Source organism: Armigeres subalbatus, chromosome 2 (assembly GCF_024139115.2).
Source record: "Armigeres subalbatus isolate Guangzhou_Male chromosome 2, GZ_Asu_2, whole genome shotgun sequence".
NCBI lineage: Eukaryota > Metazoa > Arthropoda > Insecta > Diptera > Culicidae > Armigeres > Armigeres subalbatus.
Genome location: NC_085140.1, coordinates 460,523,689 through 460,539,022, shown reverse-complemented (window position 1 = coordinate 460,539,022; position 15,334 = coordinate 460,523,689). Strand labels below are relative to the sequence as shown.

Sequence of the window (15,334 nt, the reverse complement as noted above, 5' to 3'; positions counted from 1 at the left end):
AAAAATTTGAGCGAATAGATTCAACTTGCTGTAGTGTTTCGAAGAGAGGGATTTGATAATGAAGACAATCCTTTCTCTGCATTTACCCCCGTATATAATCAGTGGACTAGATATGCGCAATACTTATACAAAGTAACAAATTTTCTAGGGGGGGCTAGCCAAATCCTAGGTGGGGCTATAGCCCCCCCTAGCCCCCCTGTAGTTACGCCAATGGTTTTACTTATTGAATTTTTTTAATTTTTTGTTTAATCCCCCGATTTGAGTGAAAAGTACCTAATATTAGGTACTTTTTTCTAACCATGTAGGTACTTTTTTCTAACCGTGTAATCAGAAACGAATCAGCTGAGCGTGTACACAACTGTCAATTGACACTCAAATGACAATCCATTTGGCGGATTTGCGGTGTCAAAATAAATCCTTCTGATTGGTCGACAATCTTCTCACTTTGTGTCTCCGTCGCGTGTGTTTTCGCATCGAACGGTTCAGTTTGTGAGTGGATTTCGTTCGGTTCGGTCGTGTTCTGTCTGTGCGGTGCGTCGTATCCAAACAGCTAGTGTGGTGTTGTCTCTTTCTGGCTAACGGGCGACAGTGCAGTGCAGGGGGCAGGAAAATATTTTCAAATCAGTGACTGGGCGAAAAAGAAGAAAATCTTGCATAAGTTTCTACGGCTCTGGAAAGCCCGTTCTCCGGGTGGATTTCATATCGATTGCAAAGGATTGTGTGCGAAGAGTCAGCGAACATCAAAATTGTTGACGGTAGGTTGTGCTGCGTTGTGGGAAATGTCGAACAAAAAAAATGAAATTTTCATGATTGGCAGAAAAAAGTTGCACCACCGAAAAGAAAAAGCAAGTAAAAAGGTTATGAATGAGTCGTGAGAAAAGTTAATCAGGATGGGTTGGTGAGAAGTGATGCGTCAAAATGGTTGTCGAGTGCACAGTGAGGAGGGAGGCAGTCCACTTCGACAACAAACTTTGTTTTTCTCAGGTTTGTTTTTCGTCGACGAGCTGGTTGCTTCTCAACATCCGTCTCAGGAAAAAAAAACTATCATGGACTCATTGGGACCCCTCCCTCAATTTCAGTATGGAAGATTATTTTAAATGCTACCAATTTCAACCATTGGAAAATTTTGTTGAATCAATAAAATTTAAGCGCAGTGCGTCACTGACCCATTACAAAAACAATATTCATGCCGTTATAATGGACTTTAGCACATTCGATTCTATTAGAAGAACCAACCCAGGGCTGAAAGTCATAATAAAGATGTTTATGATTTTGTGATGTGTAGTTTAGAAAAAAAAATTGAAAAGGTCATTCAATTCTCTTATTTCTTAGTACTAAAATATTTCATCCTATAGTAGCTGACACCACTTCTTACTCTCTTGAGCAGTTGTCACTTCCAATGAAGTTACTACTTACTAGGCATTTTGTCGAATTTAATCAATAGATTAGAAACTTTGTCTAGCCTACGTTAGTTCGTTCTTCAATGGTAACCATTTTTATGGAATCAAAATCCTTGGTCAAGAAAATGGTAATTGAAGGAGTGTATGCTATTTTTTAGTTATTCTAGGTATTTGGAATGTTTATTTTGTGTTCACTTAAAAGGTAATTGGCACAGTTTTTAATTTGCCAAACGAGGGTTCTTTACAATCAAGCACAGGCGGAAATGGTCACTCGTGCACCAGTTCTAACTTTAGAAAGTTTCAAACCTTTTTTTCTCACTTCAACTCATACTAGTTATGCACCTTGAATAATAGCAAATTTGCACAGCTTAATACTAATATGAAATAATTGAATAATAAATAATTAATATGAAAATTGATATCAAAAGTGTATTTTTTTACATATTGTAATATGTAACGTGTTCTTTTAGAAAGTTTGTCTAAAAGTAATGTCATATTAGAGATAAAGTTCTCCCTGTTAGACTTCTAATATAGGGATTTGTTTGGCATAATTGGCGAAGATTGATATCTATTTTATGTTCATAATTCTAATGTCGGCAACAATAAATACAATTCGTAACCAGTAGAAATTAGAATATGGTTGCTTGGAGTACAATGATTTAAGGTGCTAAACCATAATAAAATAAATTTGGCAAAGGGTGTTTGGCATAAAAATTCAAGGAATTCTATGAGCTTTTTTCAAATGGGTGTAATTGATGTTTACCTTGAGTTTTGCATCCCCACTTGTGCGCTTCATTCAAACTACTTTGGTCAACTAATGTACTTAAGATTAAAAATAGACATTATAGCTGTTTCAAGTACGCGGATGACGAAATTAGCTTTTTTACGGATATGTACCCAATAAATTGTATTCTAAAATCTAGAGAACATTTTTTCACCAAGAACTGCGTAAAAAACTCATCTAGAAAATTTTCAGGAACTCGTCCTAGAATTCCTCATGAGAGGGGGCTTGGTTGACTTGTGCCACTACTTCTGCCTCATAAGCAGGAGATCAAGGGTTCCATCCCTGGTCATTGCATATTACATAATGTTGTTGTATTAGACTGGTTTAAGAATCCAATAGCATTCGAAATATAATTGTAAAAAAATAATCCCATTAGAATCCATTGTAATACTTACCCATCTGATAGACCACATCACTTACCAAAGTGAATCCAGATAATATATGCCTTCTTATCAACACAACATCCTATCCTGAGACGATCGTGGAGATACAGAGGTATACTCGGTCTCTAGTGACATCGAGAGTCGAACTAATAATCACTCCTTTCCTTGATGACCGTAAGGACCAAAATCCTCCTGGATTTATTAAGAAAAAAATTCGGAGAATCCTCAAAACTCCTCCTGAAAATCTTTCATAAATGTATCTTGGAAATCCTTCAACAGATCTGAAATTTCTGTGGAAACCCTCCAAGAGTACAAAAAGAAAAAATTAAAAAAGTTTCACCTAAAAATATATTAGGAGTTCCTCTCGAATATACTTCAATTTTTTTCCTGGAAATCCTTCAGAAGTTCCCCATACATGATAAGAAAATTATTTTGAGCTTTTTAGTGGAATGTTTTCACCTGTCATAAGACGAGTTTATACAATCCCATTGAATTCCACCACTTAATTGTATCTTGACAGACACGTATTTCGACCTCAAAAGCAAGGCCGTCTTCAGTGTCTCGTACTTGACTCGACCTCGAGTCGAGTCAAGTACGAGACACTGAAGACGGCCTTACTTTTGAGGTCGAAATACGTATCTGTCAAGATACAATTAAGTGGTGGAATTCAATGGGATTGTATAAACTCGTCTTATGACAGTTTCCCCATACAGTTACTTCAGTTCTGCATAAAAACTCCTACATAAATGCCTTCGAATAATTCTTTATAATTAAAACCAGCCAACTCTTCCAAAGTTCTTCTAGTATTTTTTGCGATTTTTCCAGGATTTTCTCCTCCAAATCCTCGGATATTCCATCAGAAACTCTTCCGGTTTTACCTTGAAAATTCTTGCTGGATTTCTTTTAGAAATTCCTCAAAGAAATCACCTGGACATTTTTACAGTAGTCTCCTTACAAGGAAGGAAATTTAGGGTAGGGTTAGGCGGGGCAAGATGGGTCACGGGGTAAGATGGGTCAGGGTCGTTTTTGAGCATCGTGTACATTTTAATGTGGATATTATGACTTTGTAGGAGGAATAATTTGGTTCTACTTCATTGTCACTCGATTTGATGATAAAAATTTATTTTGGTAGGGTATGGCAAGGTAAAATATTTTTCAGCATTGTTTCTTATGCGAAACACACTTTCTATAAAACGTGTAATCTCGTCGAGCAATGTAAAATTTAAACTTTTTTAGTAACTTAGTGAAAGTATTATAAGTAATGTAGGTGATGTTGTACTAACTGCGTTGAAATAAATAAATTTGATTGAAAATTAGACATTCTAACATGAACTTAAAAATGGGGCAAGATGGGTCAGCACACACTGAAGGACATAGTTCGTATTCAAGACACATCTTAAATGGCTGGTTTAATTATTTTAAGGCTATTTTTGACATAATGATGTTAATTTGTTTATTGAAAATGTCTATTTTTGTCTTTAAGAAAGCAATACCCAGACGGTTTGTTTTCATAAGAATTTGCAGACATTTTTTAATGTAGAGCCATTTCTTCATCCAAGGCTTAAACATTCCTTTCTATTCAATAAAATCATTGGCAATAAAGCCATCTATCTGTGTGTAATTCAATATTGGGAATAAAAACAATATTAATTGCAAAATATAAAGGTGACCCATCTTGCCCCGCTGTTTGACCCATCTTACCCCGTCATTTTTAAATTGACAAAAAATTAGACTTCTACTTTAATGACTCAAAATGAAATAAAAAGTGGATTTTTTGTTATTTCATACCCCTGGCTTACAGATTATGAGCTATTTTTATAGATCCATGTTGAAAAGTTGAATTGAAATGTTTCTGTTTTGAGACATTCAGGGTTCGCCTTAGGCGACCCATCTTGCCCCATCCTACCCTATGCTTCCATTCTTGTATAATCTTGCGGAAAAATTCTTGGAGAAGCTGTCGAAGGAATTCCTGAAGGAACTTCGGGAAACATTCCTGGAGGAACTTCCAGATGGAATTCATAAGAATCCAAAATTCCTGTAGGAACTGCCTGAGGAATTTCTGGAGGAACTTCAGAAAGAATTCCAGAGGAATTCCTTGATAAAATCTTGGAAGTGTGCCTGGCAAATGTGTACACAAATTCAACAAAGAATTCCCGGAAGAATTACTGAAGACGAAGGAATTTCTGGCAGAATTAGCGAAGGAAATGCTGGATAAATTCACGGAGGATTTATTTGAATATGATATTTTGAAAGATTTTTCTTATGAATTTTCGGACGAATAAATTACATTGGGCGTCATAGTAGTGCTGTCCAATGAGCAGCTCGAAGTAGCCCGAAGTTGCTCCCTTCCTGATCGTTAGAAGTAGTAAAATTCTTCTTTATTTAAAACATTTTTTGTTCTACAATTATTTTTAACATGTACAGTGATCGGCCGGCTTGGCCCTCCAACTTCAATTTCAATTATTATTATTATTATTATTCTGTTTTTACTTAATTTTTAAAATATAATGTATCATGACGGCCTTCAGGAGGCGCTAGTGTGCTCCTGATCGTTATTTTTTGTCAACAAATGGGCATGAGAAGGATTGGAATAACTTCGAGTTACTTCGAGCTGCTCATTGGACAGCATTAGTCATACGGTTAGTGGCATCTGTTATCTAAGTGTATTTGTGAACCATGGTGTGTGGATTGGATTCCCGCCCTGGTAAGGAGCGTGAAGCGCAAAATAATCCACTGCTCCACTGGGTGTTGCGTTGCGAGCGAGCAGTTAGATCAGCCAACAAGTTCTGTGTTGTCTATAAGCCAACGCTTCTTGGCCCGGCTGATTCCAATGGCCGAGAATTTATCATGGATTCGGCTTCGTACAAAATGGTTTCAAGAGTCTCCTCGCCATTCGGCTGCCAATATCATCTCTGAAAGTGGAATCATCGCCGATGGTCTTTGGATGGCTTTCATTACGCGTCAACAAGTACAGCTTTTTGAGACATTCTTCACCGGAGGTTGACAAGTTCGTAAACAATGGTTCGCAATACTTCATTTTTGACGATATTTGTTTTGTAGCTGAAAGTGGATTTGTTAATCTCGACTGGGAATGACTTATCGGCCTCATTCGTAACAGTGCACCTTTGACTCGTTGTAATCATCCTGATTAAGTTCGCCGAGTTCCAACTGCTAGACGTTGCTTCTGTATCGATGTAGAATGCAAATGTAGGCTGTTTCACGATGTAATCTCGTCCGCGAAACGATGAACCTTATGAAATCGATGTTCGGAGCGTAATGACCCAAATGAAATAGTAGAGCTGAATTTATTATTTGGTTTTCAGGTCTACGGGCCTTAAGCGACTGCTAAACCTTTGTTCTTGAAACCACAAACTACTCATTGAGAGTTACGGCCCCAACTTACATTTCATTACTTCATCCGCCAGGTGTAGTTTGGACGAGACGCGTCCTCAGTCACTTAACTCTGTAGGAACTCTCTAACTCATACTGCGACGAGTTGATGATATCGTCGATAGTATTTCGATTTTATCCACGCTAGACTCACCATCGGATCAGTCCACATGAACTGTCTAATGAACTAGAATGAGTAATGCTCATTGATCTTCTCCAGCTTCCGGCCTAATTTGCCATGAATGCCACCCGAAACTAGTTTCTGTTTCAGTACACCTCTTGCAGTATCTGATTTGCTCGTTTGCAGTCATCTACTTGCAGCTTCGCATTCGAAGCAAAAATGACAGCATCCTCGTAAGGGGCCTTTCACAAGGCCGAGTGAAAACGATCTATAGAAAAAAATAAACCTTTCATACTAAAAGTGTTACGAGGGAGAGGGTGGGGGTCCAAAATCGTCAAATTTAGCGTTACGTCATTCGTGAAAGAATCCTAACTGCTGGTTCATTTCTCGATACACATCGGTTGAATCATAGGGACGTAACTGTATTGATCGATTTCTTTTCGTCGATTTTATATTTCGTTAATAACTCACTGTTTCAAAAGCTACAACCGTGATTAGGGCTTCTGATGCAAGATGCAATCATTCTTTATCACACCAAACCATTAAATCTTCGGCAAACTATCGCCAATGACTACGTCGATAAAAAGAAAACCTCGACGAAGAGATATCGGTCAATGCAGTTACGCCCCTATGATTATCTATCTCGCACTATATATAACTATCTCGCACAGCATAACTATTTGCATCTTGCATTTGATTTACAGAATGCGAAGATGGACTTTTGACTTTGAAGTGTTGAAAAGACAGGAGAACCGTCATCGCCCAGAAGGCCCAGAAGACTTAATACTTAACACCTAGCAGGACACAACAGAAAGAACAGATAATACCCAGTGGATCAGTGGAGAATTTTTCGATCACGAAAGATTTCCTCTTACCGTAACGCAGGCCTGGTAGCGAGTCACTTTTTAGTGACTTGGTCACTTTTTTCGGGCTGGTCACTAAAAAGTCTCTTTTTTCGACCTCAAGTCACTAAAGTCACTTTTTCTCGCAAAAAGTCACTATTTTCAACTATTTTGAAACTATTGAGCAAGTTTTATGTATCCTTCGGATGATGCTTTGTTCATGGCGGAAATGAAATTACGGATCTTGGAAAAATGATCGCTCTAAAACTTCGCCAGCCATTTAACTCGCTGCTCTTATTGGCATTTCACCAGTAGCTAATTGAAGGTGTTTTACGTCACAATTTATAAATTGGTATACAATCATGCAAGCAGGAGACCGTCGATTTCAAGTTTTTTTTTTAAACTCAATCTTTATACAGTAGGGGAAGGTGGGGAGACTTGACCCCTTGGGAGACATGATTGGTTTTATAATAGATCCTCTAGACAAATGATCGTTATGTGGCGAGTTATTTTTTTTTTTATTGACAGCCTTTCCAAGTAACCAAAAGTTCCTTTAAGAGTACGTTTTTCGCTTAAGCAGCTCAGTGAAGCTGATTGAGCGAAACACGTATTCTTAAAGAAACTTTTGGTTACTTGGGTTATTTACTCTATTATTTACTGTGTTTTGTTCCTCCTCTTCCAATGCTTCTCCAAGTGCTATATTTTTTTCACAGCACAAATCCATAAAATTTAATATTTCATATGCTTAATGATCTTCATTGATAAAAATGCCAACATTCTACCTCAATTTCAGGATTTTTGGATTTTGAGTTGTTGCCTCAATTTGAGGAGGCTTGATTCCTCATTAGTCATTCAAATAAAAATTTGACTAGAAAATTCAAGAAAATATAATTTGTTCTCAATTTTTTGTAGTTGGACAGATGTAATGGTTTGCTCTGAAAAAATATTTAATGAGTAGATATCATAGAAAGGAGAACAAGTCTCTCCAATTTTGAAGATTTACATGCGCTGTCGAATTCCATAGCAAAAATCGTTCATTAATACGCACAGCAAGTCGGAAAATCTGCGTATTTTGGAGGAAAAATATTTAAAAGTTCAGAGAGCATCGATCCTCGGCTCGTTGTACATGAATCTTCATATTTTTTCGAGCGCTCAATCCTCGGCTCGTTGTACATGAATCTTCATAATTTTTGTTTTGTTTTCTACCAAAACGATCCGTACTGTTGTTTCTGGCGCACTAAAAATACCAAAACCTTCCGTGGCACCAGTGACAAATCGTATAATTCTCTGCATCTTTTTAAAGTAGGTAGTATTCACGCAGATCACCCAAAATTTACCCAAAAACGCTTGATTTCGTCTCATCGAACTTGCATGGAATTGGAAGTCACTATTTGGTCACTTTTTCTGCAACTGAAAGTCACTATTTGGTCCCTTTTTTCGTCAGCTTTGGTCACTAAAGTCACTATTTTGAGTGGCTTCGGTCGCTACCAGCCCTGCTCTTACCGTGGCGCGGGAATCGAACTCACGCTGTGTGACTCTCTATAAAAATTTGATTTGAACGGAAATAAAGGAGTTCTTCCAAACAATCTTTCTAGTATTCTTCCAAAAAAATCGTTTGTGAGTTCTTTCAGGATTTCCTTCGGGAATCCTGCCAAAAAATCCTTCCGTAATTCTTCCAGGAATTCTTTCTTGAATTCTTGTATGCATTCCTTGGCGATATCTTCCAGGAATTCCTTATTGAAATCTTCCAGATTTTTCTCCATTAACTCTTTCAAGGAATTCCTTCGGGATGAATTTCTATTATATTATATCCAAATCCATGGTACTTATGAGAGTGTCGCTGAGTCGGGGACCTCTCGTTAAGTAAGTTATACATCAACACTTCCTTCCTCTCCCAAGTTACGGTGAAGATGGACATGGCCAGGAGTAGTAATCCTTATGCTTTTGTGATTTTTATCCTAGATTTTATTTAATTCATTTGGTTATGGCTCCAGGAGTTCCTCTGGCCCCAGGAGTTCCTTCAAAAATTTATCCCAGTATTCCACTAGAGATTCAATCAGGAGTTCCTTCTAAGTTTCTCCGTAAGTTTCTCCAAGAGTTCTCCCGGAAGTTCTTCCAGAAGCTGCTCCGGAAGTTCCTCCAAGAATTCCTCCGGAAGTTCCACCGCATGTTCCTCCAGAAATTCCTCTACAAGTTCCTTCAAGAATTCTTCCATAAGTTCCCCCAGCAATTCCTACGTAAGTTCCTCCAGGAATTCCGCCGGAAATTCCTCTAGGAGTACCTCCGGAAGTTCCTCGAGGTGTTCCTCCGGAAGTTCTTCCAGGAATTCCTCCGTTAGTTCCTCCAGGAATTTCTCCGGAAGTTCCTCCAGGAATTCCGCCGGATATTCCTGTAGGAGTACCTCCGGAAGTTCCTCCATGAGAATACCTTCGGAAGTTCCTCCGGAAGTTTCTCCTCTGGAAGCTCTTCCTGAAAATCTCCCGAAAATTCTTCCAGAAATTCCTCCGGTAATTCTTCCAAGAAATTCTCCGAAAGTTTCTCCAAAAATTCCTCCAGAAGTTCCACCAGGAATTCCTTCGGAAGTTGCTTCAGAAATTCTCCCGGAAGTTCCCCCAGAAATTCCTCTGGAAGTTCTTCCTAAATTTTTACAATGACTTATAGGAGTGCGCTAGTAAAATTTCACCAGTCTTCCCAAACGAACATCAAACACGCTGAGTATCGGATTATCTGTCAAACAGAGTTTGTTATCACAAACTACATCGCAATGCATAACGAATAAATTCGCATAAAAATCGTGCACATCGTATATACTAGCGTGCAACGTCGGATAAGAAATACACATATATCGCCTCCACTTTTGTACGTAAAAAGCGTTTTCGCGACAGGTAAGCGATGAAATTTGTGCGCATTTTCATCGCATAAGAGAAAAACAATTCTATTATGCATGCATTCTGGTTGTCCGGGTAAGTACGGTATTTATTGCGAACTTATCAAATTGCGATTATTTGTATACACTGGATTTTGTTTTTACACGATTTATATTTTCTCAATTTTGCACTCATCCTAAATGTTTAACGCATATTAATAACCATATGATTTTTCTTTGAATTATTTAGGATTTTTTGAAACATGTTGCAAAGACTTTGGTGGCAAATTGAAGTCACACGATCAAAATTGCGATCGGAAAAAAATCCTGTGTATTTCAAAAGCAAAACAGATGGCGACAACACCGTCAAAAGCCAATCACTTCACTAGATGCGCGGAAAACAATCATGTTTGCAATCATGAAAACAATCTATTTTGTTGCATTTTCTACATTCGGGGCCGTACACTAATTACGTAAGTAATTTTTCCGGGTTTTTGAATACCCCCTCCCCCCATGTAAGATTTTTCCCATACAAATATTTTTGACAATACAATGCGGTCATGCGGTGCATCCATGAGGGGTGTTTACGATTTACGTGACGCTATAGGGGGATGAAGGTGATAGCGTCAAGCGTTATGATCCAGACAAAAGATTTAAATTGTCCATACACAATGTGCTATAAAGGAGGGTCTGCATTCACCCAACTTTATGTTACGTCATTTGTGAGCGGCTCCATAGCGCAACGCGAAATGCTTTCTCCCGATGGACAATGCACAATTTGGTTTCATTACGAAAACATTAACGGAGAGTCGAGAAATTGTTCCGCTGTTCTATAAGTATGATTAGTATTTATAATTATGCGCTTTCTATTCCTTCTCTGTGGAGTGTACACGCTCAACTAAAGTTGTATAATGGCATGTGAATCGAAGTCAAATTTATCAACATCTTCTGTTCTCTCAATTATTCTTACGTGATGTTGAAAACCCATATCAGTTGGTCATTAACGTCAGGAACAAGTTCTGCATCATTAGAAAATTATTCGCAAAAAAACCTTTCAGATCCACCCATCACTGCACATCTTCATTTCAACGTGTATAGTTTCCGAATTCCATTTTGTTCTTTCTCTTTGTATCGACTCTCGGACCGCTCAGAACTGAAAGCAAGTTTGTACATGTGTTTTGTACTCGAGTACAAGTTTGTTTAGGCAGGTACTGGGTATCCCGTTGTACTCGAGTACGTCAATAATTTACGTTCTGTGTTCAACACGAGTTGATGAAAATGTACTTGTGTTGAACATCACACATGTTCGTGGGAAGACTGAATTTCACCAGATTTTTTTCCGTGAATTCTTTCAAAAATTCCAAGTATTTGTTCGTAAATTCTTTCAAATATACCCAACAATTTCCCTACTAACTTGGTGACTTCTTCAACAATCACTTAGGAATTCCCTTAAAATTATTTACGTCTCCTCTCCCAGAACTTCCCCCAGAAAATCATTCAGAAATTCCACCAAGCTTTCTTCATTAATTACTTTACTTTGAATTTCTTCAGTGGCTAACGGAAAGCTTTCGATGGGTGCCTCCTACTCACGCTCCGGAAACTTTTTCGAAAAATTCTCCTAGAACTCTCCCGGAAAATTGTTCAGGGATTTTTTCTTCGCGAATTCTTCCGGAAATTTCTTGAGAAATTCGTCTGCAAATTCATCTGTCTATTTCTCCAGATATTCTTCCTGAAATTTTGTCAAAACTCTTACGGAGTTACCTCCAAAAATTCCCCTTGAAATTTCTCTGGAAATTATTTAAGGAATTCTCCCCGAAGATCCTGCGGAAATTCTCAAGGTTTCTGCGGATACTTCGCCTAAATTTCTAAATTTCCTAAATCATCTAAAAAGCCCTTCAAGATTTCCCGAGAATTACTTCCAGGAATTTGCAGCAATATCTTAAAACAATAACCCTGGAAATTCTTCTAGAAATTCTCCCTCTTTTTCTTCCAGTTATTCCTGCATGGATTCCCCCAAAAATTCCGTCAAGAATTTCTCGGGAAATTATGTCAAGAACTCCTCCAGAAACCCATTCATAAGTTCCCCCGAAAGTTTCTTCAAGAATTTTCCGGTAATTTGTTTCAAAATTCCCACAGAAATTTCTCAAGATATTCTGCAGAAAATTCCTTAAAGAATTACTTCGGGAAGTTCCTTTTTCAGGAAGAACTTCGGAACGAATTTTCGGAGGATTATTCGAAGGAGTTCCCAAAGAATTTCCTAAAGTAATTCTTAAATAAAATTTCGATGGAATTCCTGGTTTGAGTACCAGGAGGATTTTTTGGATAAATTCTTGATAGGTTTTCCGATGAATTTCCTGGAGAAATGCTCAGAGGGACTATTAGAAGAGTATCTGAAACAAATCTACGAGAAATTCTAAAATGAGAAGTTTTTTTCAAAGAAAATATTTTTGAATTTCCAAACAAATTTCAAATAAAGTTATAAAATAATTTCAGACTGAAATACGAAAGAAAATGTAGTATCAATTTCAAGGGCCGTTCTTGAAGCTTTTCTTTAGTTTCCTGAAGAACAATTTCCATCTTTAGAAAAAAAGCCATGTTGCCAAAGATATTTTTCCACGTCGCACGTTTTGGTCAGAGATCAGCTCCAGCTAGTTGCAGTTGTGATTAGATTGCCATCCAATGATTCAGATTTAAAGACTTTATCGACAGACATTGCATCAATTCGTCTAGCTAAGGTGTATATGAAAGTTAGCCCTCCGAGCCTCCGAGTGCTTAAAGCCTTTTCGGACATAGGGGTAACGGCTCAAACCTTGGCCCATTATGCTACGGTTGAGCACATTTATCGCTATAAATCTTCATATATTGCATTTCCAATCCAAATTATTCCACCAGCCGGCTTGCTTACATTTGGTTTTTATGCCAAATAGCAAAAAACGACGATGAATGTCCGCAATATCTCGTTTAAACCAGCGAAAGTCTCGAGAGAAATGGACAAAATGTCGGCATCCTTGTCCCTATCATGTGGATAATTTTTCAGTCCACATGGGACGAGTGATTGTTGATTTCGAACATACGAAAGATAAAGATGGGTTGCTGTTTATAGTACCAGTCATTTTGCTTGCGTTGAATAAAGGCAGCATGCAAACAAATAGAGAAAATCGAATCATCTTATTGAGCGTGCATTCTAATTGGTTGCATGTAAATACTACCACACTGATTGTGAGAGTGCGTTTCAGATTCCCCCAATAGCACCAAGGACCAAGGACATGCTAACGAAAATACTATTATATGTATCATTTATTTCCCAAATATTTACCATATTTGCAAGTGAAGAAGTTTAGAAAAATGAAAACTGTATTAAAAACTGCAATTGCAAAAAGGCTACATGTTCTAGTCCTCATGTTGTGCCTTCAAACAAATTACATACGTTAATTATTGGCTGCCGCATAATTTTGAGATTTACTGCTAGTTGAAACCATGGCAGTTGTGTTGCTCTCGCTCTCGCGATACTCTCAAAGAAACTTTTTTCCAAAACGTAAACAATGCTTTAGGTGGGAATGATGCATAACGCACTACTGAAGAAAGTAAATTGTAAAACTTATTCTAGGCAATTCCTTGCTTTGTACTGTGCATAAACAGTTATAACTGTGCCAACTACCTGATATTATTACATATCTATCTTCTATCTTCTTCTTCTTCTATCTATATATATAAAAACCAATCTATGTATGTATGTTCGCTAACTACTTCTGAACCACTTGGCCGATTTCAACCAAATTTGGTACAGACATTCTCTATCCTCAGAGGAAGTTAACAAAGGGGTGGGATGGTCGTGTAGAAAAGGGGGAGGGGTGGTGGGAGGGGTTTTGTTCAGAAAACGAACAATTCTGTGTAACTTTCAACTCCCAGGACCGATTTCAACCAAATTTTGTACACATATTCACTACGAGGAGGTAATCATATGGGAGGGGATTTGGGAAAGGGGGAGGGGGCTGGAGGGAGGGGTTTTGTTTAGAAAACGGGCAATTCAAAGTAAATCATGAACCCCTGTACCGATTTCAACCAAATTTGGTACACACATTCTACATCATAAGGAAACGATAACAAAGGGGATGGGATGGTCTTTGGAAAAAGGGGAGGGTATAGGGGAGGTGTTGTCTTTGGAAAACGAGCAACTCAGTGTAACTCCCAACCCCAGGACCGATTTCAATCAAATTTTGTACACATATTCACTATGAGGAGCCGATCGTACGGGAGGAAATTTGGATAAGGGGTAGGGGTCTGAAGGGAGGGTATTGTTCAGAAAACGGGCAATTTAGTGTAACTTCTGAACCCCTGTACCGATTTCAACCAAATTTGGTACACACATTTTCTATCCCTAGGAGAAGATAACAAAGGGGTGAAATGGCCGTTGAGAAAAGAGGAAGGGTAAAGGGAAAGCGGTTGTCTTTAGAAAACGGGCAATTCAGTGTAACTCCTGACCCCCAGGACCAATTCTAAGCAGATTAAATGATTAAATCATTCAACTCTATGATTAAAGATTATGATTAATGAATTATAATTTTTGAAAATGATGACTGATAATGATTAATGATTAAATTCATTTGTGACAATAATTAACGATTATGAATAATGAAAAAAACCGTTGGATTATGATTAACGATTACCGATCGTGATTAAATGTTGACACACTATGTGTATGGTTAATGATTAACGATCGATATGATTAATGATTGATGATTATGAATGATCAAATTGCATAGTGATCCATAATCGAGTAACCTTTATTCCAAATTTTAAAAGGTATGATAATTATATGATAATGATTCAAGATTAATAAATAAAAGCAAGGTATGCAATGATCCAATGTTCCAGCATAACTTCTGTACCCCTTGCCCGATTTCAACCAAATTTGGAACAAACATTCTTTTCTTAAGAAGGCGAAGATGACAGGGATCGATCAACTCAACACTTCATCGAAATCATGGTTTGCCCAGAGAAAAGCAATGATTAAAGTGTTTCCTTCTGGACGGTAAATGTGATCATTTCTTTAAAAATAGACGTTTTTCCGGAATAAGGCATCGGTGTATGTTTTTCCTTCTTTAGAAATAGACGTTTGCCCGGAATAAAGCGATTTTGGGTTTGATCCCATTTTCAAAATCAGTCAATGTTTTCAAATGTAATCTACCTTCTTTTAATCAAATGATGAAATATCAATAAGAAAACACAATTATCCTTTTGACCTATTCCAATTCCGATGGTGAAAAAAACTGCGAATTAAACTGGCAACTCCGAGCAAGGCCGGGTACATAAAGCTAGTTATTCATAAATACAATTATTGGATGCTTGTTTTTAACTCTGCCTGCATTGAAGTTTCATGATTGGTACGTGCGTTTGATTCCACTCCTCTCTATATCGATCAGCTGTTGTGAATCCTCTCAAAACTCTCACGTGTTTCAACTTCCCGAGTTGAAAGAATACTTTTTCGGTATCATTTTACAGATCAAAATACTTTTTGCAAGCAATAATAGATCTAAATTATGATGAA

At 37.7% G+C, this 15,334-nt stretch overlaps 1 protein-coding gene across 4 annotated transcripts in view; it reads left to right on the top strand.

The window, feature by feature from the left end:
* The first annotated feature begins 479 nt into the window (after positions 1 to 479).
* Positions 480 to 15,334, top strand: part of LOC134213865 (E3 ubiquitin-protein ligase Ufd4) — a 105,447-nt gene continuing 90,592 nt past the window's right edge. For all 4 annotated transcript variants that reach the window (XM_062693288.1, XM_062693287.1, XM_062693286.1 and 1 more), the window contains exon 1: positions 480 to 755. The gene's annotated coding sequence lies outside the window, so the exon portion shown is untranslated. The remainder of the gene's footprint in view (positions 756 to 15,334) is intronic.